Below are 23,518 nucleotides of genomic sequence, written 5' to 3'. Positions count from 1 at the left end.
CCATACTGCGTGTCATCAGAAAGCTGGGCTTGTATCAGGCTGATGCAGCCATACTGCGTGTCATCAGAAAGCTAGACTTGTATCAGGCTGATGCAGCCATACTGATGTCATCAGAAAGCTGGGCTTGTATCAGGCTGATGCAGCCATACTGATGTCATCAGAAAGCTGGGCTTGTATCAGGCTGATGCAGCCATACTGATGTCATCAGAAAGCTGGGCTTGTATCAGGCTGATGCAGCCATACTGATGTCATCAGAAAGCTGGGCTTGTATCAGGCTGATGCAGCCATACTGATGTCATCGAAAGCTGGGCTTGTATCAGGCTGATGCAGCCATACTGCGTGTCATCAGAAAGCTAGACTTGTATCAGGCTGATGCAGCCATACTGATGTCATCAGAAAGCTGGGCTTGGTATCAGACTGATGCAGCCATACTGCGTGTCATCAGAAAGCTGGGCTTGTATCAGGCTGATGCAGCCATACTGATGTCATCGAAAGCTGGGCTTGTATCAGGCTGATGCAGCCAAACTGATGTCATCAGAAAGCTGGGCTTGTATCAGGCTGATGCAGCCATACTGATGTCATCAGAAAGCTGGGCTTGTATCAGGCTGATGCAGCCATACTGATGTCATCAGAAAGCTGGGCTTGTATCAGGCTGATGCAGCCATACTGCGTGTCATCAGAAAGCTAGACTTGTATCAGGCTGATGCAGCCATACTGATGTCATCAGAAAGCTGGGCTTGTATCAGGCTGATGCAGCCATACTGATGTCATCAGAAAGCTGGGCTTGTATCAGGCTGATGCAGCCATACTGATGTCATCGAAAGCTGGGCTTGTATCAGACTGCTGCAGCCATACTGCGTGTCATCAGAAAGCTGGGCTTGTATCAGGCTGATGCAGCCATACTGATGTCATCGAAAGCTGGGCTTGTATCAGGCTGATGCAGCCATACTGATGTCATCAGAAAGCTGGGCTTGTTTCAGGCTGATGCAGCCATACTGATGTCATCAGAAAGCTGGGCTTGGTATCAGACTGATGCAGCCATACTGATGTCATCAGAAAGCTGGGCTTGTATCAGGCTGATGCAGCCATACTGATGTCATCGAAATTGGGCTTGTATCAGGCTGATGCAGCCATACTGCGTGTCATCAGAAAGCTGGGCTTGTATCAGGCTGATGCAGCCATACTGATGTCATCAGAAAGCTGGGCTTGTGTCAGGCTGATGCAGCCATACTGATGTCATCAGAAAGCTGGGCTTGTATCAGGCTGGTGCAGCCATACTGATGTCATCAGAAAGCTAGACTTGTATCAGGCTGATGCAGCCATACTGATGTCATCAAAAGCTGGGCTTGTATCAGGCTGATGCAGCCATACTGATGTCATCAGAAAGCTGGGCTTGTATCAGGCTGATGCAGCCATACTGATGTCATCAGAAAGCTGGGCTTCTATCAGGCTGATGCAGCCATACTGCGTGTCATCAGAAAGCTGGGCTTGTATCAGGCTGATGCAGCCATACTGCGTGTCATCAGAAAGCTAGACTTGTATCAGGCTGATGCAGCCATACTGATGTCATCAGAAAGCTGGGCTTGTATCAGGCTGATGCAGCCATACTGATGTCATCAGAAAGCTGGGCTTGTATCAGGCTGATGCAGCCATACTGATGTCATCAGAAAGCTGGGCTTGTATCAGGCTGATGCAGCCATACTGATGTCATCAGAAAGCTGGGCTTGTATCAGGCTGATGCAGCCATACTGATGTCATCGAAAGCTGGGCTTGTATCAGGCTGATGCAGCCATACTGCGTGTCATCAGAAAGCTAGACTTGTATCAGGCTGATGCAGCCATACTGATGTCATGAGAAAGCTAGACTTGTATCAGGCTGATGCAGCCATACTGATGTCATCAGAAAGCTGGGCTTGTATCAGGCTGATGCTGCCATACTGATGTCATCAGAAAGCTGGGCTTGGTATCAGACTGATGCAGCCATACTGCGTGTCATCAGAAAGCTGGGCTTGTATCAGGCTGATGCAGCCATACTGATGTCATCAGAAAGCTGGGCTTGTATCAGGCTGATGCAGCCATACTGATGTCATCAGAAAGCTGGGCTTGGTATCAGACTGATGCAGCCATACTGCGTGTCATCAGAAAGCTGGGCTTGTATCAGGCTGATGCAGCCATACTGATGTCATCGAAAGCTGGGCTTGTATCAGGCTGATGCAGCCATACTGATGTCATCAGAAAGCTGGGCTTGTATCAGGCTGATGCAGCCATACTGATGTCATCAGAAAGCTGGGCTTGTATCAGGCTGATGCAGCCATACTGATGTCATCGAAAGCTGGGCTTGTATCAGGCTGATGCAGCCATACTGATGTCATCAGAAAGCTGGGCTTGTATCAGGCTGATGCAGCCATACTGATGTCATCAGAAAGCTGGGCTTGTATCAGGCTGATGCAGCCATACTGCGTATCATCAGAAATCTGGGCTTGTATCAGGCTGATGCAGCCATACTGATGTCATCGAAAGCTGGGCTTGTATCAGGCTGATGCAGCCATACTGCGTGTCATCAGAAAGCTGGGCTTGCATCAGGCTGATGCAGCCATACTGCGTGTCATCAGAAAGCTGGGCTTGTATCAGGCTGATGCAGCCATACTGATGTCATCAGAAAGCTGGGCTTGTATCAGGCTGATGCAGCCATACTGCGTGTCATCAGAAAGCTAGACTTGTATCAGGCTGATGCAGCCATACTGATGTCATCAGAAAGCTGGGCTTGTATCAGGCTGATGCAGCCATACTGATGTCATCAGAAAGCTGGGCTTGTATCAGGCTGATGCAGCCATACTGATGTCATCAGAAAGCTGGGCTTGTATCAGGCTGATGCAGCCATACTGATGTCATCAGAAAGCTGGGCTTGTATCAGGCTGATGCAGCCATACTGCGTGTCATCAGAAAGCTGGGCTTGTATCAGGCTGATGCAGCCATACTGATGTCATCAGAAAGCTGGGCTTGTATCAGGCTGATGCAGCCATACTGCGTGTCATCAGAAAGCTGGGCTTGTATCAGGCTGATGCAGCCATACTGATGTCATCAGAAAGCTGGGCTTGTATCAGGCTGATGCAGCCATACTGATGTCATCAGAAAGCTGGGCTTGTATCAGGCGGATGCAGCCATACTGATGTCATCAGAAAGCTGGGCTTGTATCAGGCTGATGCAGCCATACTGATGTCATCAGAAAGCTGGGCTTGTATCAGGCTGATGCAGCCATACTGCGTGTCATCAGAAAGCTGGGCTTGTATCAGGCTGATGCAGCCATACTGATGTCATCAGAAAGCTGGGCTTGTATCAGACTGATGCAGCCATACTGATGTCATCAGAAAGCTGGGCTTGTATCAGGCTGATGCAGCCATACTGATGTCATCAGAAAGCTGGGCTTGTATCAGGCTGATGCAGCCATACTGATGTCATCAGAAAGCTGGGCTTGTATCAGGCTGATGCAGCCATACTGATGTCATCAGAAAGCTGGGCTTGTATCAGGCTGATGCAGCCATACTGCGTGTCATCAGAAAGCTGGGCTTGTATCAGGCTGATGCAGCCATACTGATGTCATCAGAAAGCTGGGCTTGTATCAGGCTGATGCAGCCATACTGCGTGTCATCAGAAAGCTGGGCTTGTATCAGGTTGATGCAGCCATACTGCGTGTCATCAGAAAGCTGGGCTTGTATCAGGCTGATGCAGCCATACTGATGTCATCAGAAAGCTGGGCTTGGTATCAGACTGATGCAGCCATACTGATGCCATCAGAAAGCTGGGCTTGTATCAGGCTGATGCAGCCATACTGATGTCATCGAAAGCTAGACTTGTATCAGGCTGATGCAGCCATACTGATGTCATCAGAAAGCTGTGCTTGTATCAGGCTGATGCAGCCATACTGATGTCATCAGAAAGCTGAGCTTGTATCAGGCTGATGCAGCCATACTGATGTCATCAGAAAGCTGCGCTTGTATCAGGCTGATGCAGCCATACTGATGTCATCAGAAAGCTGGGCTTGTATCAGGCTGATGCAGCCATACTGATGTCATCGAAAGCTGGGCTTGTATCAGGCTGATGCAGCCATACTGCGTGTCATCAGAAAGCTAGACTTGTATCAGGCTGATGCAGCCATACTGATGTCATCAGAAATCTGGGCTTGTATCAGGCTGATGCAGCCATACTGATGTCATCAGAAAGCTGGGCTTGGTATCAAACTGATGCAGCCATACTGCGTGTCATCAGAAAGCTGGGCTTGTATCAGGCTGATGCAGCCATACTGCTTGTCATCAGAAAGCTGGGCTTGTATCAGGCTGATGCAGCCATACTGATGTCATCAGAAAGCTGGGCTTGTATCAGGCTGATGCAGACATACTGATGTCATCAGAAAGCTGGGCTTGTATCAGGCTGATGCAGCCATACTGATGTCATCGAAAGCTGGGCTTTTATCAGGCTGATGCAGCCATACTGATGTCATCAAAAAGCTGGGCTTGTATCAGGCTGATGCAGCCATACTGATGTCATCAGAAAGCTGGGCTTGTATCAGGCTGATGCAGCAATACTGATGTCATCGAAAGCTGGGCTTGTATCAGGCTGATGCAGCCATACTGATGTCATCAGAAAGCTGGGCTTGTATCAGGCTGATGCAGCCATACTGCGTGTCATCAGAAAGCTGGGCTTGTTTCAGGCTGATGCAGCCATACTGATGTCATCAGAAAGCTGGGCTTGTATCAGGCTGATGCTGCCACACTGATGTCATCAGAAAGCTGGGCTTGTTTCAGGCTGATGCAGCCATACTGCGTGTCATCAGAAAGCTGGGCTTGTATCAGGCTGATGCTGCCACACTGATGTCATCAGAAAGCTGGGCTTGTATCAGGCTGATGCAGCCATACTGATGTCATCAGAAAGCTGGGCTTGTATCAGGCTGATGCAGCCATACTGCGTGTCATCAGAAAGCTGGGCTTGTATCAGGCTGATGCAGCCATACTGCGTGTCATCAGAAAGCTGGGCTTGTATCAGGCTGATGCAGCCATACTGATGTCATCAGAAAGCTGGGCTTGTATCAGGCTGATGCAGCCATACTGATGTCATCAGAAAGCTGGGCTTGTATCAGGCTGATGCAGCCATACTGATGTCATCAGAAAGCTGGGCTTGTATCAGGCTGATGCAGCCATACTGCGTGTCATCAGAAAGCTGGGCTTGTATCAGGCTGATGCAGCCATACTGATGTCATCAGAAAGCTGGGCTTGTATCAGGCTGATGCAGCCATACTGATGTCATCAGAAAGCTGGGCTTGTATCAGGCTGATGCAGCCATACTGCGTGTCATCAGAAAGCTGGGCTTGTATCAGGCTGATGCAGCCATACTGATGTCATCAGAAAGCTGGGCTTGTATCAGGCTGGTGCAGCCATACTGATGTCATCAGAAAGCTGGGCTTGTATCAGACTGATGCAGCCATACTGATGTCATCAGAAAGCTGGGCTTGCATCAGGCTGGTGCAGCCATACTGATGTCATCAGAAAGCTGGGCTTGTATCAGACTGATGCAGCCATACTGATGTCATCAGAAAGCTGGGCTTGGTATCAGACTGATGCAGCCATACTGATGTCATCAGAAAGCTGGGCTTGCATCAGGCTGGTGCAGCCATACTGATGTCATCAGAAAGCTGGGCTTGCATCAGGCTGATGCAGCCATACTGATGTCATCAGAAAGCTGGGCTTGTATCAGGCTGATGCAGCCATACTGATGTCATCAGAAAGCTGGGCTTGTATCAGGCTGATGCAGCCATACTGATGTTATCAGAAAGCTGGGCTTGTATCAGGCTGATGCAGCCATACTGATGTCATCAGAAAGCTGGGCTTGTATCAGGCTGATGCAGCCATACTGATGTCATCAGAAAGCTGGGCTTGTATCAGGCTGATGCAGCCATACTGATGTCATCAGAAAGCTGGGCTTGTATCAGGCTGATGCAGCCATACTGATGTCATCAGAAAGCTAGACTTGTATCAGGCTGATGCAGCCATACTGATGTCATCAGAAAGCTGGGCTTGTATCAGGCTGATGCAGCCATACTGATGTCATCAGAAAGCTGGGCTTGTATCAGGCTGATGCAGCCATACTGATGTCATCAGAAAGCTGGGCTTGTATCAGGCTGATGCAGCCATACTGATGTCATCAGAAAGCTGGGCTTGTTTCAGGCTGATGCAGCCATACTGCGTGTCATCAGAAAGCTGGGCTTGTATCAGGCTGATGCTGCCACACTGATGTCATCAGAAAGCTGGGCTTGTATCAGGCTGATGCAGCCATACTGATGTCATCAGAAAGCTGGGCTTGGTATCAGACTGATGCAGCCATACTGATGCCATCAGAAAGCTGGGCTTGTATCAGGCTGATGCAGCCATACTGATGTCATCGAAAGCTAGACTTGTATCAGGCTGATGCAGCCATACTGATGTCATCAGAAAGCTGTGCTTGTATCAGGCTGATGCAGCCATACTGATGTCATCAGAAAGCTGAGCTTGTATCAGGCTGATGCAGCCATACTGATGTCATCAGAAAGCTGCGCTTGTATCAGGCTGATGCAGCCATACTGATGTCATCAGAAAGCTGGGCTTGTATCAGGCTGATGCAGCCATACTGATGTCATCGAAAGCTGGGCTTGTATCAGGCTGATGCAGCCATACTGCGTGTCATCAGAAAGCTAGACTTGTATCAGGCTGATGCAGCCATACTGATGTCATCAGAAATCTGGGCTTGTATCAGGCTGATGCAGCCATACTGATGTCATCAGAAAGCTGGGCTTGGTATCAAACTGATGCAGCCATACTGCGTGTCATCAGAAAGCTGGGCTTGTATCAGGCTGATGCAGCCATACTGCTTGTCATCAGAAAGCTGGGCTTGTATCAGGCTGATGCAGCCATACTGATGTCATCAGAAAGCTGGGCTTGTATCAGGCTGATGCAGACATACTGATGTCATCAGAAAGCTGGGCTTGTATCAGGCTGATGCAGCCATACTGATGTCATCGAAAGCTGGGCTTTTATCAGGCTGATGCAGCCATACTGATGTCATCAAAAAGCTGGGCTTGTATCAGGCTGATGCAGCCATACTGATGTCATCAGAAAGCTGGGCTTGTATCAGGCTGATGCAGCAATACTGATGACATCGAAAGCTGGGCTTGTATCAGGCTGATGCAGCCATACTGATGTCATCAGAAAGCTGGGCTTGTATCAGGCTGATGCAGCCATACTGCGTGTCATCAGAAAGCTGGGCTTGTTTCAGGCTGATGCAGCCATACTGATGTCATCAGAAAGCTGGGCTTGTATCAGGCTGATGCTGCCACACTGATGTCATCAGAAAGCTGGGCTTGTTTCAGGCTGATGCAGCCATACTGCGTGTCATCAGAAAGCTGGGCTTGTATCAGGCTGATGCTGCCACACTGATGTCATCAGAAAGCTGGGCTTGTATCAGGCTGATGCAGCCATACTGATGTCATCAGAAAGCTGGGCTTGTATCAGGCTGATGCAGCCATACTGCGTGTCATCAGAAAGCTGGGCTTGTATCAGGCTGATGCAGCCATACTGCATGTCATCAGAAAGCTGGGCTTGTATCAGGCTGATGCAGCCATACTGATGTCATCAGAAAGCTGGGCTTGTATCAGGCTGATGCAGCCATACTGATGTCATCAGAAAGCTGGGCTTGTATCAGGCTGATGCAGCCATACTGATGTCATCAGAAAGCTGGGCTTGTATCAGGCTGATGCAGCCATACTGCGTGTCATCAGAAAGCTGGGCTTGTATCAGGCTGATGCAGCCATACTGATGTCATCAGAAAGCTGGGCTTGTATCAGGCTGATGCAGCCATACTGATGTCATCAGAAAGCTGGGCTTGTATCAGGCTGATGCAGCCATACTGCGTGTCATCAGAAAGCTGGGCTTGTATCAGGCTGATGCAGCCATACTGATGTCATCAGAAAGCTGGGCTTGTATCAGGCTGATGCAGCCATACTGATGTCATCAGAAAGCTGGGCTTGTATCAGGCTGATGCAGCCATACTGATGTCATCAGAAAGCTGGGCTTGTATCAGGCTGATGCAGCCATACTGCGTGTCATCAGAAAGCTGGGCTTGTATCAGGCTGATGCAGCCATACTGATGTCATCAGAAAGCTGGGCTTGTATCAGACTGATGCAGCCATACTGATGTCATCAGAAAGCTGGGCTTGGTATCAGACTGATGCAGCCATACTGATGTCATCAGAAAGCTGGGCTTGCATCAGGCTGGTGCAGCCATACTGATGTCATCAGAAAGCTGGGCTTGCATCAGGCTGATGCAGCCATACTGATGTCATCAGAAAGCTGGGCTTGTATCAGGCTGATGCAGCCATACTGATGTCATCAGAAAGCTGGGCTTGTATCAGGCTGATGCAGCCATACTGATGTTATCAGAAAGCTGGGCTTGTATCAGGCTGATGCAGCCATACTGATGTCATCAGAAAGCTGGGCTTGTATCAGGCTGATGCAGCCATACTGATGTCATCAGAAAGCTGGGCTTGTATCAGGCTGATGCAGCCATACTGATGTCATCAGAAAGCTGGGCTTGTATCAGGCTGATGCAGCCATACTGATGTCATCAGAAAGCTAGACTTGTATCAGGCTGATGCAGCCATACTGATGTCATCAGAAAGCTGGGCTTGTATCAGGCTGATGCAGCCATACTGATGTCATCAGAAAGCTGGGCTTGTATCAGGCTGATGCAGCCATACTGATGTCATCAGAAAGCTGGGCTTGTATCAGGCTGATGCAGCCATACTGATGTCATCAGAAAGCTGGGCTTGTTTCAGGCTGATGCAGCCATACTGCGTGTCATCAGAAAGCTGGGCTTGTATCAGGCTGATGCTGCCACACTGATGTCATCAGAAAGCTGGGCTTGTATCAGGCTGATGCAGCCATACTGATGTCATCGAAAGCTGGGCTTGTATCAGGCTGATGCAGCCATACTGCGTGTCATCAGAAAGCTGGGCTTGTATCAGGCTGATGCAGCCATACTGCGTGTCATCAGAAAGCTGGGCTTGTATCAGGCTGATGCAGCCATACTGCTTGTCATCAGAAAGCTGGGCTTGTATCAGGCTGATGCAGCCATACTGATGTCATCAGAAAGCTGGGCTTGTATCAGGCTGATGCAGCCATACTGATGTCATCGAAAGCTGGGCTTGTATCAGGCTGATGCAGCCATACTGATGTCATCGAAAGCTGGGCTTGTATCAGGCTGATGCAGCCATACTGCGTGTCATCAGAAAGCTGGGCTTGTATCAGGCTGATGCAGCCATACTGATGTCATCAGAAAGCTGGGCTTGTATCAGGCTGATGCAGCCATACTGATGTCATCAGAAAGCTGGGCTTGTATCAGGCTGATGCAGCCATACTGATGTCATCGAAAGCTGGGCTTGTATCAGGCTGATGCAGCCATACTGATGTCATCGAAAGCTGGGCTTGTATCAGGCTGATGCAGCCATACTGCGTGTCATCAGAAAGCTGGGCTTGTATCAGGCTGATGCAGCCATACTGCATGTCATCAGAAAGCTGGGCTTGTATCAGGCTGATGCAGCCATACTGCGTGTCATCAGAAAGCTGGGCTTGTATCAGGCTGATGCAGCCATACTGATGTCATCGAAAGCTGGGCTTGTATCAGGCTGATGCAGCCATACTGATGTCATCGAAAGCTGGGCTTGTATCAGGCTGATGCAGCCATACTGCGTGTCATCAGAAAGCTGGGCTTGTATCAGGCTGATGCAGCCATACTGCGTGTCATCAGAAAGCTGGGCTTGTATCAGGCTGATGCAGCCATACTGCATGTCATCGGAAAGCTGGGCTTGTATCAGACTGATGCAGCCATACTGCGTGTCATCAGAAAGCTGGGCTTGTTTCAGGCTGATGCAGCCATACTGATGTCATCAGAAAGCTGGGCTTGTATCAGGCTGATGCAGCCATACTGATGTCATCAGAAAGCTGGGCTTGTATCAGGCTGATGCAGCCCTACTGATGTCATCGAAAGCTGGGCTTGTATCAGGCTGATGCAGCCATACTGATGTCATCAGAAAGCTGGGCTTGTATCAGGCTGATGCAGCCATACTGATGTCATCAAAAGCTGGGCTTGTATCAGGCTGATGCAGCCATACTGCGTGTCATCAGAAAGCTAGACTTGTATCAGGCTGATGCAGCCATACTTATGTCATCAGAAAGCTGGGCTTGTATCAGACTGATGCAGCCATACTGATGTCATCAGAAAGCTGGGCTTGTATCAGGCTGATGCAGCCATACTGATGTCATCAGAAAGCTGGGCTTGTATCAGGCTGATGCAGACATACTGATGTCATCAGAAAGCTGGGCTTGTATCAGGCTGATGCAGCCATACTGATGTCATCGAAAGCTGGGCTTTTATCAGGCTGATGCAGCCATACTGATGTCATCAAAAAGCTGGGCTTGTATCAGGCTGATGCAGCCATACTGATGTCATCAGAAAGCTGGGCTTGTATCAGGCTGATGCAGCAATACTGATGTCATCAGAAAGCTGGGCTTGTATCAGGCTGATGCAGCAATACTGATGTCATCGAAAGCTGGGCTTGTATCAGGCTGATGCAGCCATACTGATGTCATCAGAAAGCTGGGCTTGTATCAGGCTGATGCAGCAATACTGATGTCATCAGAAAGCTGGGCTTGTATCAGGCTGATGCAGCAATACTGATGTCATCGAAAGCTGGGCTTGTATCAGGCTGATGCAGCCATACTGATGTCATCAGAAAGCTGGGCTTGTATCAGGCTGATGCAGCCATACTGCGTGTCATCAGAAAGCTGGGCTTGTTTCAGGCTGATGCAGCCATACTGATGTCATCAGAAAGCTGGGCTTGTATCAGGCTGATGCTGCCACACTGATGTCATCAGAAAGCTGGGCTTGTTTCAGGCTGATGCAGCCATACTGCGTGTCATCAGAAAGCTGGGCTTGTATCAGGCTGATGCTGCCACACTGATGTCATCAGAAAGCTGGGCTTGTATCAGGCTGATGCAGCCATACTGATGTCATCAGAAAGCTGGGCTTGTATCAGGCTGATGCAGCCATACTGCGTGTCATCAGAAAGCTGGGCTTGTATCAGGCTGATGCAGCCATACTGCGTGTCATCAGAAAGCTGGGCTTGTATCAGGCTGATGCAGCCATACTGATGTCATCAGAAAGCTGGGCTTGTATCAGGCTGATGCAGCCATACTGATGTCATCAGAAAGCTGGGCTTGTATCAGGCTGATGCAGCCATACTGATGTCATCAGAAAGCTGGGCTTGTATCAGGCTGATGCAGCCATACTGCGTGTCATCAGAAAGCTGGGCTTGTATCAGGCTGATGCAGCCATACTGATGTCATCAGAAAGCTGGGCTTGTATCAGGCTGATGCAGCCATACTGATGTCATCAGAAAGCTGGGCTTGTATCAGGCTGATGCAGCCATACTGCGTGTCATCAGAAAGCTGGGCTTGTATCAGGCTGATGCAGCCATACTGATGTCATCAGAAAGCTGGGCTTGTATCAGGCTGATGCAGCCATACTGATGTCATCAGAAAGCTGGGCTTGTATCAGGCTGATGCAGCCATACTGATGTCATCAGAAAGCTGGGCTTGTATCAGGCTGATGCAGCCATACTGCGTGTCATCAGAAAGCTGGGCTTGTATCAGGCTGATGCAGCCATACTGATGTCATCAGAAAGCTGGGCTTGTATCAGACTGATGCAGCCATACTGATGTCATCAGAAAGCTGGGCTTGGTATCAGACTGATGCAGCCATACTGATGTCATCAGAAAGCTGGGCTTGCATCAGGCTGGTGCAGCCATACTGATGTCATCAGAAAGCTGGGCTTGCATCAGGCTGATGCAGCCATACTGATGTCATCAGAAAGCTGGGCTTGTATCAGGCTGATGCAGCCATACTGATGTCATCAGAAAGCTGGGCTTGTATCAGGCTGATGCAGCCATACTGATGTCATCAGAAAGCTGGGCTTGTATCAGGCTGATGCAGCCATACTGATGTCATCAGAAAGCTGGGCTTGTATCAGGCTGATGCAGCCATACTGATGTCATCAGAAAGCTGGGCTTGTATCAGGCTGATGCAGCCATACTGATGTCATCAGAAAGCTGGGCTTGTATCAGGCTGATGCAGCCATACTGATGTCATCAGAAAGCTGGGCTTGTATCAGGCTGATGCAGCCATACTGATGTCATCAGAAAGCTGGGCTTGTATCAGGCTGATGCAGCCATACTGATGTCATCAGAAAGCTGGGCTTGTTTCAGGCTGATGCAGCCATACTGCGTGTCATCAGAAAGCTGGGCTTGTATCAGGCTGATGCTGCCACACTGATGTCATCAGAAAGCTGGGCTTGTATCAGGCTGATGCAGCCATACTGATGTCATCGAAAGCTGGGCTTGTATCAGGCTGATGCAGCCATACTGCGTGTCATCAGAAAGCTGGGCTTGTATCAGGCTGATGCAGCCATACTGCGTGTCATCAGAAAGCTGGGCTTGTATCAGGCTGATGCAGCCATACTGCTTGTCATCAGAAAGCTGGGCTTGTATCAGGCTGATGCAGCCATACTGATGTCATCAGAAAGCTGGGCTTGTATCAGGCTGATGCAGCCATACTGATGTCATCGAAAGCTGGGCTTGTATCAGGCTGATGCAGCCATACTGATGTCATCGAAAGCTGGGCTTGTATCAGGCTGATGCAGCCATACTGCGTGTCATCAGAAAGCTGGGCTTGTATCAGGCTGATGCAGCCATACTGATGTCATCAGAAAGCTGGGCTTGTATCAGGCTGATGCAGCCATACTGATGTCATCAGAAAGCTGGGCTTGTATCAGGCTGATGCAGCCATACTGATGTCATCGAAAGCTGGGCTTGTATCAGGCTGATGCAGCCATACTGATGTCATCGAAAGCTGGGCTTGTATCAGGCTGATGCAGCCATACTGCGTGTCATCAGAAAGCTGGGCTTGTATCAGGCTGATGCAGCCATACTGCATGTCATCAGAAAGCTGGGCTTGTATCAGGCTGATGCAGCCATACTGCGTGTCATCAGAAAGCTGGGCTTGTATCAGGCTGATGCAGCCATACTGATGTCATCGAAAGCTGGGCTTGTATCAGGCTGATGCAGCCATACTGATGTCATCGAAAGCTGGGCTTGTATCAGGCTGATGCAGCCATACTGCGTGTCATCAGAAAGCTGGGCTTGTATCAGGCTGATGCAGCCATACTGCGTGTCATCAGAAAGCTGGGCTTGTATCAGGCTGATGCAGCCATACTGCATGTCATCGGAAAGCTGGGCTTGTATCAGACTGATGCAGCCATACTGCGTGTCATCAGAAAGCTGGGCTTGTTTCAGGCTGATGCAGCCATACTGATGTCATCAGAAAGCTGGGCTTGTATCAGGCTGATGCAGCCATACTGATGTCATCAGAAAGCTGGGCTTGTATCAGGCTGATGCAGCCCTACTGATGTCATCGAAAGCTGGGCTTGTATCAGGCTGATGCAGCCATACTGATGTCATCAGAAAGCTGGGCTTGTATCAGGCTGATGCAGCCATACTGATGTCATCAAAAGCTGGGCTTGTATCAGGCTGATGCAGCCATACTGCGTGTCATCAGAAAGCTAGACTTGTATCAGGCTGATGCAGCCATACTTATGTCATCAGAAAGCTGGGCTTGTATCAGACTGATGCAGCCATACTGATGTCATCAGAAAGCTGGGCTTGTATCAGGCTGATGCAGCCATACTGATGTCATCAGAAAGCTGGGCTTGTATCAGGCTGATGCAGCCATACTGATGTCATCAGAAAGCTGGGCTTGTATCAGGCTGATGCAGCCATACTGATGTCATCAGAAAGCTGGGCTTGTATCAGGCTGATGCAGCCATACTGCGTGTCATCAGAAAGCTAGACTTGTATCAGGCTGATGCAGCCATACTGATGTCATCAGAAAGCTGGGCTTGTATCAGGCTGATGCAGCCATACTGATGTCATCAGAAAGCTGGGCTTGTATCAGGCTGATGCAGCCATACTGCGTGTCATCAGAAAGCTGGGCTTGTATCAGGCTGATGCAGCCATACTGCGTGTCATCGGAAAGCTGGACTTGTATCAGACTGATGCAGCCATACTGATGTCATTAGAAAGCTGGTTTATAGAACAAATCGAACAGCAATACAGCGAAAACATCTGAAAGGAAGTGCACCAAATGTTGCAGAAAGCTAGATCTTGGTCCAGAAAGGGATGTTCAAAAACTTTGTAAATCTGGTGGGTTGGGTTCTCAAAAGCCTCTCAAGAGTCCTGTGATCACGCAACTTCAAATAATAGAGCGATCTGATTGACTGAAGGTTTTTTTTCCCACTGGTCAACTTGCTTCTGCAAACACCGACAAGTGCTCGTGCTCTGATTGGCCGGCGCAACATGAACCGAATTTGTTGTGGCTACCATTTCAGTTCCCTGGAACTGTGTGCTGAAAATTGAAAATAAATAAATAAGGTGTGAGAGGCTTGGTGTGGGTACTTTAACCTCCTGTACCTTGGGCGGTGGGGATTGAATCAAATTTTAAAAACAATTGGGGGGGAGGCGGTTTTCGAAGGTGTGACGAAAAAGGAGAAAAGAAAAAAAACGGACGTTTTAAACTAAAAAAACACTTACATTCAACAGTTATAGTTATTTCAAGTAACTGTATCTTGTGCCCTCACCATGCATTTCACATAATACAACGCTCATGACATGTTCTCTGATATTGATAACATTACTGAAGACAACTGAGATAACATCATTGACGACAACACTGTGCATGACGGGGGTGCGAGTTATAGTTACTTGATATTGTCATTTCTAGATACTATACAGTGTTTGACTCCAATGGAGCAACCAATGGTTGAGGTATGCATAAACTGGAATCCCTTGTGGATGAAGAAGAGCTACAATGGAAGCCACCACGATTGTGCAAACCCTCGGGCTGAGCAAACAACAAACTCTGAACGGCCAGTGGTGAGTCTGGATACAAAGCCGCAGGAGTGTCTGATGGCAGCTTCCATGGGGTTGCGGAAATAAACATCCATCAAATCTATTATAGTCATAAAATGATTTACAGGAACAAGAGAAATCATGTTCTGTGGAGTATACATTTTGAATGGAATATTCATTGTCCATTTGTTGACTTTTCTATCCCCCTTTCCAATATGAAGGTGTATTTCAATAAGAGCCATATGACTTGGACTGTTGACATCTGAGAGAATATGAATGCTTCCTGTCCCCGATGTCTCTCACCTTCCAGATCAGTACTAAGAAGAGGAGTTCCCTCAAATTGTATCTGTAGGACCGTGAGCCTTTGGGTTGCAAAATATTCCACTCTTTTAAAAACAGATTGAGGCAAAGACGAAAGGTAAAGCTTGCACCTCGTCAAATGTATAGCATCCTGGCACTTGTCGTCTTAAGGCACGTCCTCATTGGACCTCACTGGATAAAGTGCCAGGATTCAGTGGTGGTTGACAGAAGGGTCAGTCCTTTGCACCCTCACCCGGGTTGTGACAAAAAGTAATCTACTAATAGGGCTGAAGCCAGGGGTACACGAAGGTGGACGACATCTCCCCACTATTTTCACAGGATGGACACTGTCCACCATGCCTAAAACTTGGGCGCCACTGTAAATGATGCTGCACTCATTCCGGTGTAATTTTCAAACACCGGGACACATTCAGAAGTGCCTGCTTTCGATCCGCAACAACGTGCAGGCTAACTACCTCTGACAAGGAGTTGAAATGACAATTTAAATACCACTATTTTGTTTTGTAGCACTACTCGTCCCAATGCAGGGTGCCAGAGCACTTGGCATCACACGTACACATTACATATACAATAAACCATATAAGTTTGAACATCAGCGTATAGGGTATGTTACATAACACAGAGGGGGTTACAAAGTGTAGAAGTCACATATCATCCTTCATAGCTCACTGCTATATTAGAAGGATTACAATGCAACTGCAAGTAACATAGGGATCTCTATGTTCAAAGCAGTAAGCCACTTACATATCTACATAAAGTCAAATGTGTCATCTGCATGTTACATGATGTGCTTTGCCCTCCATGCAACCTTGAGACAAAACTAGAGCTATACAAAACACCGACCTTTCCAACAAGTGCATTAACCTCCAGAGTTATCTTACCATTATTATTCACTCAGCTTTACTCAGAACACACAGATTCAGGCTTTGCAACCAATTATGCAGAGCAGATTTACTATCAATTTTCTCTTTGTTGACAATTTCTTTGAGGAAGAGTTTTAAATAAATTAATGTAGAAGTTGAGGCCCAGATTTTGCATCAGTTTTTGTCACTTTTCTTGCATAACCCTGATGCAAAATCTATTATGAGATTTACAGTGACACACAAATCTTGTTTGTGTGGCTTTGTAATAGAAAAATAAACAAACGCAAAGCAGCGCATTGCGCTGCCTTGCATTACCATGGGTCAGATAGGCATTAAAAGGGTGGTGCATTGGCGTTCCTGGACATCCACCCATATATTTTGCGTACAAATAATATACACAGTCTTCTTAAGGCAGGCTCACACGCGTTTCTTGGATCAGCTCTCATGTTCCACGTCCCTGCAAAAGGATCGAGGTCATTCACTACTTAAGTGAGGCGACATTCCAGCTAGGCCCTGCGAGTGAGTTCAAGTCTTAGAAGGTTCATGATGGCTGTGAGAAAGTGAAAGTGCCTCTGTGCTGTAGCTTGTCCGAGCAAGCCCAGTATTGGCGGCCCAGTACTCAGTCTTACCTGCTCTTGCGGGAGTGGGGTTCCGAGTGACCTGGCAGAAGACTGGATGCTACGGTAGAGGTGGCCGGCTTACACATGATCCTACGTAGCCTATGTGATAACCCTCATGATTACGGTGGCAGGTCTTGGGTTCTCCTGGATTATTGGATATTTGAATCTTTGTTCTTCCTCCGCGGGTATTGGCTTGCTTCTCCTTCACAGATGCACAGTGCTCCAGGGCAACAGCCCTCTCACTTCCCCACAGCTCCTCTCCTGGCATACGGGGTTAGTGACAGCACACACCGTAAAACAGCCCCTTCAGGTCACAGCACTGCACAGGGCGATGGCCCTCTTCATGATAGAGCAATGAGTCGGGGAGGCAGCCCTCAATCATCACCACAAGTGAATAATAATGGTAAGCTAACTCTGGAGGTTAATGCACTTGTTGGAAAGATCTGTGTTTTGTCTAGCTTCTCCACCTGGCATACGGAAGTGATGAACAGCGCACACGTTTTCTTCACTCTGCCCAATTCAGCCACTAAATGACATCTCTTTATTTCTCCTATTTCACAACAAAGGTCAACGTTTTATCTTTAATTTTTGGCGCATTAGGTTAGAGTGTTGTACTGGCCATAGTTTGTGGTGTCTCTCGCTGTTCCTACATCTCCCCACTTGGGTAGTTTTTCTATGGAAACTAGTAATATTTCCTCTGGAAAGCCAATATTTTCTTGAAAGTGCTAGCTGGGACTGGATTTGAGTGTGCCTTTTTCTCGTGAGTTACCTTAGTCACCATCTCCTTCTCACCCTTGGATACCGTGCAGCTTACACTTATTTGGATGTGGAGCTGATACCTCTTACTTTTAAATTTATGGTCCGTTCTTGGTGTGGGTATTCTGGTGGTACTGATTCCAGGGTGAGCTGTCAGGTTTCGCTGGTGAATGTTAGGGGGGATTTAGATATAGTTATGCCAACAATAGGCACATAAGAGATGTCTGCTCCTATATGTGGAGGTCAATACTAATAACAGGGTGTCCCAGAATCATGCAGAACCTGGGGAATATCAACAATATATGGACAGTGGTTCTGCCATGGGGAAGGAATTTTTTCAAACAAATAACTTTGTCCTCTCAAATGTAGGACCATCAATAAATGATACACATTACACTGATCATAGACCTAAATATAAACTAGAAATAACAAGGACTCAATTCAAGTTGAAAAGATTGTATCCGATATATTGAAATCCATATTTTGTATGTGATTAAAGACATATCAATAATAATATAAGATAGGAGTGATACACCTTTTGCAATACATAACAATAAAAATACACATTTGTGACATAAAAGTGTGGCTGAGACAAAAAAGAACCAAATGTTACACATAAATAACACAACACATGTTACAGCGTCCAAGTATCTCAGAAGGCCCTAAATAGACGTGTGATCCCTATTTCATATGCAGCTTTATCTATTTGGGCAGGGAACGCTTGTATGATTAACGTTGACCTTTCGACCCCTCATACATGAGTGTGGGTAGACTAATTGTAGAGGTGACATTTTAGGGGGCGGCGTGCTATTTGTAAAAACATAACTGGAGAGACACATACGTTTTCTTAGGGTCCAATTGCTGAATGCCAAGGTTGACATAACTTTTTTTTTTATCACTACCCTACAAATGCTTAGTCTTGCAGATTCTTTTTTCCTCCCCTTTTCTGTCTTCATCATTGTTTTCTTATCTCTCCTTCTCCCCTTTCGGTCTTTCTATTATACTTTATGTTGTGGTTAGTTGGTAAAAAATGAGCCCCAATCAACTCAAATGAGTGCAGGTGGGTAAGGCTGTGTAAGGATACTTAGCATAGGAGAGCGGTCTCACCTTTGGAGAGTGCAGGCAGCTAAAGCAGTTACATATACATGGAAATGTGTTGCATATGGAATATTATGCCTGGTTGAGTAGACTGGTGGTAGAGTTATTTTTTCGGTCATTGGGTAAAGGAAGCTTTACGCTGACAAAAAGCAACATTATTTTTGAGTGTAGCTTACAAAAGTGTGAATCTTCTGCCTAAATCAGGAGGGTTTGCTTGTATACGCGGATTGCGCTTAAATGTACTCATGATAGAGCTGCTAAACATATATGTGAGTTCTTAAGATCTGGTGTCACTTCTTGTGATGCCACTTCCTGTAAAGTTGTGGCTTTTGATGCCACTTCATGCGATGTCAATTTCTGTGATGTATATTTGTGTGTGCCACATGCCGTGATGTCACGCGCCATGATGTCACTTGCATACTGCTTAACTAGGTTAGTTCCCCAACTTCTCTTTTTATGACTTATGCCCTGTCTACTAAGCCTGGCCCACATATTCGGGCCTATCTGGGGGGGGAGCATAGGGGGTGAATGACAACACATATAAATACTAAGGGGCTTATTTACAAGCCCCTTGCGTCACTTTTACGTCACTTTTCCCATGTTAAAAGTGACGCAAAAGTGGCGCAAGGGGCTTGTAAATCTGCCCCTAAACATTTCACAAATGTGTCAGATTTACGAAAACCGAGGAAGGGGTGTCCTTGTAGGGGGGGGGGAGGGGGGGCTCTAGCCCCCCCCCGACTGTGCCCGGGAGCGCAGCGGGTGTTTGCCGAGGGCGGGGGCTGTACTGCCGCTTTAAGGCTTGGAGGCCAGCCCTTCCCCTTTAAGGCACAGGTCAGGGCCGCTCGGAGCACTTGTTCACGTTTCCTCGCCAGGAAGGGGATGTCTGAGGCTTCCTCGAGAGGCTCGGCCCCGGCAGCGGGCTGCAGGTGGGCGCGGGCCCGCCCCCCCGGGACGGAGCCGCTGTGAGCCGGCCAGGTAAGCACAGGTGCGCCCGGGCACCCTGCCCCGCACGCAGGGCTCTCAGGCTGCCCCTGGCAGGTGCCAGCAGCCTGCCTGGCTCAGGGTTTCACCGCCCTCGCTGGTCCCAGGCCTGGCATGAGCACCGCGGGCAGGTCCCAGCGTGCAGCTGCTGTTTGGGGAAAACTCGGCTCAGTTTCAGGAAGTCACACGATACGGGCGCAGCAACTACGGCAAGGCAGCGCCCCCAGCCCCCTTTATGCGATTCAGGAAAAAGGCCCATGATTCGAAAGCGCCTAGAAGTCAGCTCGAGTCTGAGCAGCACACGGTACTCCCATCCACACCTGTGTCACCTGGTGGAGTCATGTGTGCAGGCAGGGGTGTACACTCGGATCTTCGCAGCAGGAGCATTGATCCACGCAGCTACCCTTTTTGCTCGAGTGTGTGCCCCTCACGTGGGATGCCCAGGGGCACGTGTCCTGTTTGATAAAGGAGGTGTCTGCTATCTCGTGGCATGTCATTGAAAGGAGACACCGTCGTTACGTAGTCGTCTGATGGACTGCTGGAGGTTAGTTATTAGAGAGCGGGGTCGGACTGCCACTTCTAACACAGCTCAGAAGGTTCATGCACCTGTCGCAGACATTTGTGTAACGTGCAGATCTCAGATTCGATTAGCGCTAATGGTGTAGCGTGGTGGCTGTGAAGTGCTTTCGTGCAAAGAGGTTGGTTTTCTGTCACTCCTGGGTTTTCAGCAAATAGTGCTTTCCAGGGCGGGTCTCCCAGACCTTTTTTTATTTATGTGCATTTTGATATAGCATGAACATTACCTAAAGGTGGCAGAGCGGTTTACAGTAGACATAAGTCATTACATACTTACAGCGGGTAGAAGAATTACTAAATATGGTTGCATGAGCTCTGGAATTACAAAATGGTACCTCGTTATAGAAAAAAGGAAACACGTTATACAGTAGGTTTACACATCAGTGAAACATTTGTGAGCAGTTCGTGAAAAGGGGGTAGTGTCGATCAGTGCCTAGAGGCGGGTGAACATGTTCGCAAGGGGGGCGGGGGGGTGTGGGGGGAGATACTGGCTGCCCTGTCTCAGTTTAAGAATCATTGAAGCAGGAGGTCTTTCACTGCTGTTTTGAAGTTCGGCAGCGAGGTGGCAGTGGGAGGCTTGCAGGTAGTGAGTTCCAAATTCTGGTTGCACCACAGAGAAGGATTGTGCCAGAAGTCATTCCTTTTTAACGGCCAGGGGTTCTTGCTGCAATAATTTGGCGTTTTGCGACGATCTAACACCTCCTGGAAGCTTGAGTTTGTCTGCCAGGTGACTGGGAGTGGATATGTGTAGGGCCTTATGGGTGATGCCAGTGCTTAATTTGAGCCGGTGGTACACACCGGCACTTAACTGTCAACACCTGCATTTATGACAGTCTGCTGCATGGTGGTGCTCTTTATCTGATTTAGAGCGAAGCATAACAGTAGTTTTATTAATTCAATGCACTTTAAAAATGACTAATACTGTATGGAATAGGGAGATGGATAAATGTATGATAGCCGAGAAGGAAGTATTTATCGCTAGGGGGTGCCCAAAGAAATGGGAAAGGAAGTGGTCAAAATGGAACATGTACAAAGGAGATATTTGTGTATCACCTATGGTAGAGTTAGAAATGCGGAGGACGGGGAACGGAGCACATACTATGCAAAGTATACTGTTGCTTGAACTGAGATTATATATGTCGATCATAATATGTGATGTAATGGGATTACCAGCACGAGTGAAATGTCTGTCATTCTTGTTGAATAAATACAAATATAAAAAAACAAAGACTAATACCTGCTGCCAAAGCCATTTTTCTAGCTTCGGGAATCCGGAATACTCAGAATTGTCACACTTGTAGGTGTATGATGGTTAGTAGGTGTGTTGTTTCTTCTGGCAGTGCTGACGGCTGCAATGGGGGGTGCAAGCGGAAGTGGCCTCCTTAGGAGGGCCCTCGCACTTCTATTTTTTACAAAGTAAGCGCAGGTGATCCAAGCAGTCTTGTATACAGCCCTGGGTTCAATGGGCGACCAGCAGATGTGTGATTCTTTTTGGTCCTGCGTGTTGAGTGTTGGATCGCTTCAGATGGGTGAGGTGGGTTTTGGGGAGACCAGTCAAGACAGAGTTACAACTTACAACAGTCAATGTGGGAGAGCCCCAAATGTATGTGCAAAAGATTTAAGATTATGCTCTGGAACGTAGTGGCCTTATTTATGAAGCTACCAATGTGATTACTGTTGGGGCCGCTGACTGAGAAACAGGTGTGAATCACAGTCGCCCTCCTGACTGGGGCAGACAAGAAATCTTCCTCCTCCATCGTCTGTTATTGGGTGTTATTGTCTAGCTCTTTGGCCCTCCAGGCTGTTCCAGCTATGATGTGAACATGTGCAAAAAAATGGATGGGATGCTGAACAATGTCAAACATTCACCCCCAGTACAGAGATCTGGGCCTAAATCCATAGTTTTTTTGCTCACCATACCAGTTCAGTTCTGCCCCAGCCAGGATGTGACATGGCAGTGGTACCCAGTTCTCTCTGCAGCAGGTGCATGAGCCCAGCTCCTAACCTGTCAGTTACCACGATGGGAGAGGTGTGGCCAGGCCCGGACTGACCGTTGCGGGCACCGGGCAATCCCCCGGTGCGCCGCAAGGGTGGGGGCCGGTTTTGTTCCCCTGGGGGGCGGTTTTGTTACACGGCCGTTTATGCAGCATAGCTGCAAAATTGGCCCTGCAACAAAATCGGCCGAAAACCGGCCCCTGCAAAGAGCTCAGACCTCCCCCCGGGGGCCGGCCGAGCACTTTGCCGGGGCCGGTTTTGGTTCCCAGTCCGGCCCTGGGTGTGGCGCAGCGGCCAGGGTGCCTAACTACGGACCACAGGGTTCACGTTTCGTCGCCAGCGGCAGGTTAGCCCAGCACCATGTGACTCTGAGCAGTAGCTCGCTTAATTCTACTGACAGCCCCCAGGGCAGGGACACCTCTCCGGAGGTAGCTGTGCGCTTTACACAAATGCTTGTATTTCATTTCATGGGATCCCGCTTGCCTATTCCAGAACATACATTGGAGTGGGTAGATGTTTTGGAAGAGCCTTCAAGGAGCTGGCTGTGTTTTGGCTGAAACCGATAAATTTGGGGTTGTCGAAAGCCGCATTGACGATTACTTTATAACTGTGCATTAAAGTCAGTGAGTACATAGAATGAATCTGAGTACCTATCCTGACGTGACTGTGCACACTTCATAGCTATTATCATATGGTGTACTAACTGCAGTTGTGTTTCATTATTAAAGAGTAATAATTTAATTTAGGAATATTTTAGTCTTCATAAAATATTTTTATTTGGGTCGTTAATTAATGCTTCCTTTAAATAGCTTCTTATTCCGTGCATTTCACACCGTACTAGGCGCTACAGCGAGGGGATATAAGTGCACCGTGTATTGTCAAAGGAGGTGCTGTGATGCCAGCTAGTGCACATTTACATCTGGATAGCTCACACGAGTCTTACTACATGTAGGCCTTTGAGTGTGTGCCACAGACCACTTTACTGATGCTCCCATAATATTACAGAAGGAAAAGAGGGAAATTATATCAAAACTAGATTTAGGTGGGCACTTATTGGAGTAAACGTTCCGTTAATGGCAGCGACACAGGTTGCCGTCACTTGCACTATTATTGGTACCTGGTTGATTGCGTGGGGGCATCCTTCAAGCAGTTGGTGTTTGTTATGGCCCTGCCATATGGCCCCGTTCATTGCTATCGCGAACCAGTGCAAACTATACTTGGGATCCAATAAGGCGGAAATTGCACGACTGCAAAGGGTCCAAAAC

At 48.1% G+C, this 23,518-nt stretch overlaps 1 protein-coding gene across 2 annotated transcripts in view; it reads left to right on the top strand.

Annotated features, from left to right (window-relative positions):
• ARHGAP33 (Rho GTPase activating protein 33) overlaps positions 1-23,518 on the top strand; it is a 463,864-nt gene that overhangs the window by 51,565 nt on the left and 388,781 nt on the right. Inside the window, exon 1 of one of the 2 annotated variants that reach the window (XM_078655398.1) lies at positions 19,555-19,676. The exons of the other annotated variant lie outside the window; for it this stretch is intronic. The gene's annotated coding sequence lies outside the window, so the exon portion shown is untranslated. Of the gene's footprint in view, positions 1-19,554; positions 19,677-23,518 lie in introns of those variants that run through there. 2 annotated transcript variants of the gene reach the window in all.

This window comes from Lissotriton helveticus, chromosome 7 (genome assembly GCF_964261635.1).
Source record: "Lissotriton helveticus chromosome 7, aLisHel1.1, whole genome shotgun sequence".
NCBI classification, from domain to species: Eukaryota; Metazoa; Chordata; class Amphibia; order Caudata; family Salamandridae; genus Lissotriton; species Lissotriton helveticus.
Note: the sequence above shows the minus strand (reverse complement) of the source record. Positions and strands in the feature narration are given on the sequence as shown.